The sequence below is a fragment of the Strongylocentrotus purpuratus genome, unplaced genomic scaffold (assembly GCF_000002235.5).
Source record: "Strongylocentrotus purpuratus isolate Spur 01 unplaced genomic scaffold, Spur_5.0 spur5_scaffold_18, whole genome shotgun sequence".
Classification (NCBI taxonomy): Eukaryota; Metazoa; Echinodermata; class Echinoidea; order Camarodonta; family Strongylocentrotidae; genus Strongylocentrotus; species Strongylocentrotus purpuratus.
In genome coordinates, this window is record NW_022145603.1 from 22,573,058 (window position 1) to 22,576,171 (window position 3,114).

Sequence of the window (3,114 nt, forward strand, 5' to 3'; positions counted from 1 at the left end):
GCGGATTTTGAACTTTGACGCGCGCTCACGGCCTTATGAAAGGTCAAGAGTGACTGAAATTAATGTAAATTGTCATTTACGGTAAGAGGAATATAAATCATGTAAAACAAATGAATTTGACCTTTTCCGCGCGTTGTGAGCGCGCGCAACGCGCGCGGGGACACTTACGGACGGAAAATTTTGAAATGCTTAAAATGACCTGATTCGTACTCTCCTTTGATAGTTAAGTGATTTTGAGCATTTTAATATTTTGACGCACGCGTACGCGCGCGTCGTGACCTTTATGTGACCTTTGATGACATGACCTGTTGACCCTTGACCTGAAGTATATGTGATATGAATATGAATGACCTTTGCTTATGCATCACGAAGATATGATGGATAACGTGATTTCACAAAATGGCGCCTGGATGACGTCACGATAACCTGATGACCTTGAAAATGTTCCTGTCACGTCTCATGACAATGACCTATGACTGTGTCAAAATTGAAAGAAATTAAAACAACCGATCTTGAGTTAACCGATAAACAAAAAACGGGAAGAAATAAAAATAAATAATAATAATAATAAATAAATAAATAAAGAAAGAAAATTCTGACGAAAACAATAGGTGATCTGTCGAAAACGACAGACCACCTAACTAGAATTTAAATCGTCACGAAGACGATTAAGGTGGTCTGTCTAAGTCTTATGGTAGATTTGAGAATGGGAGAAGTTATATAGACATGTAAACAATGATGATCATGATAAACATGATGATGATCATGATAGTAAAGGTGATGATGATGATGATAATGATCATGATCATGATGATGTTGATGATGGTGACATTGATGATGATGATGATGATGATGATGATATTGATGATGATGATGATGATGATGATGAGCATGAGCATGATCCTGACATCTGATTGAAAAAATAAGGAAATATTTAGATAGCAAATAGTCTCAGCTACAACATACTAAAATTTGGGAGAAAACTGTTGTATAATAACTGAGATACTGGTCAAAACACATTGTCATGCAGATTCATGTTTTGAAAAAAGTGACCTCCCATAGACATAACACGCAAATATAACAAATTATGCATTGTCGCCTTTAATCGAATATTTAACTATGATGACGTCATTAAAATGAAAAATAAATGGCATAATTCTGATAGAGAATTATCTCAGCTACAACATATCAAAATGTGGGAGAAAATCGATCACCGATAAGTGAGATAATCTCAATTAAACAAAGACAAAAATGACGTCATCAACAAAATACATTTGTTTGAGTTTAGATGCAAATATGATGACTTTGTTTCACTTTGTACGAGTCAGGGTGGTATGAAATCATATCTCCAACTCATGCTTTCTCCAACCATGATATAAAAATTGGGGGTCGATGGACTATCTGAAGAGCTATTTCGATTTTTAAAATGGCATGTTTTTGATCAAATTTGCATTATATTACCCATAGCAGCACGCGCGGATTTTGAACTTTGACGCACGCTCACGGCCTTATGAAATATGAAGAGTGACTGAAATTAATGTAAATTGTCAATTACGTTGAGAGGAATCTAAATCATGTAAACATTTTGAATTTGACCTTTTCCGCGCGCTGTGAGCGCGCACACCGCGCGCGGGGACACAAACGGACGGAAAATTTTGAAATGCTTAAAATGACCTGATTCGTACTCTCGTTTAATAGTTAAGTGATTTTGAGCAATTTTAAATTTTGACGCGCACATACGCGCGCGTCATGACCTTTATGTGACCTTTGATGACATGACCTGTTGACCCTTGACCTGAAGTATATGTTATATTAATATGAATGACCTTTGATGACGCGTCATGAAGATATGATGGATAATGTGATTTCACAAAATGGCGCCTGGATGACGTCACGATAATTTGATGACCTTGAAAATGTTCCTGTCACGTTTCATAATGATGACCTATAACTGTGTCAAAATTGAGAGAAATTGGGCGGATGGATATTGAGAAATCGGATACACAAAAAAGTGGAGAAATAAATAAAAATAAATAAATAATAAATAAAGAAAGAAAATTCTGACGAAATCAATAGGTGGTCTGTTGATAACAGACCACCTAACTAGATTTTAATTCGTCACGAGGACGAATAAGGTGGTCTGCCTTCAAGTTATATAGACATGTAAACAATGATGATCATGATGATGATCATGATGATGATGATCTTGATAGTAATGGTGATGACGATGATGATGATCATCACGATCATGATGATGTTGATGATCATCATCAACAGACCATGATGACATCAGACTGAACAAAATGAGAGAACTTTGAGATAGTATATAGTCTCAGCTACAACATACTAAAAAATCAACAAAAATCAAGCCGAAATAACGGCGATATTGCTCGCAAAAGACAAGAATGTAGAATCCAGATTTGAGAAAAAGTCATCTCCCATAAGGATTACACGCAAAAAGTAATGGATCAAGTGATAATAGGGTAATAATAAAGTAAATATGGTTGTTTATTACATTATTTGCGATTCTACGTGTTTTAATATTCAAAGGAGATGGTACAGTGAAAGGTCAAAAAGAAAAAAAGTGAAGAAAAAAATTGTTGGAGACGCCCGGACTCGAACCAGGGACCTCGAGGTCGGAAGTCAAGTGCGTTACCGATATACCAAAACATTTCACATAGAGATTACACGTAAACGGAAAATGGAATTCTCTAATCCCACTTTGTAAGTGAAATATGAGCATGATCCCGGCATCTGATCGAAAAATAAAGGGCACACTTGTGATAGCTTATTGTCTCAGCTACAACATACTCAAAGCTCAGCCTTAACAAAAATAAAACGACGGAGATATTGCTCGCGAAAGACGAGAATGTAGAATCCAGTTTTGAGAAAAAGTCATGTCCCATAGAGAATACACGCAAAATGTGAAAAATTGACATGCCTCCTTTAATCGCAAAAATACGCCATGATGCCTTTGTCAAAATGAAATATTGTGGTGACTGCATTTGTAGAGAATATTCTAAGGTAGAACATATCAAAATTTGAAAGAAAATTGATCAACATTTGCAGAGATACAATCAATTTTCCAAAAATCTGCTGACGTCATAATATGAA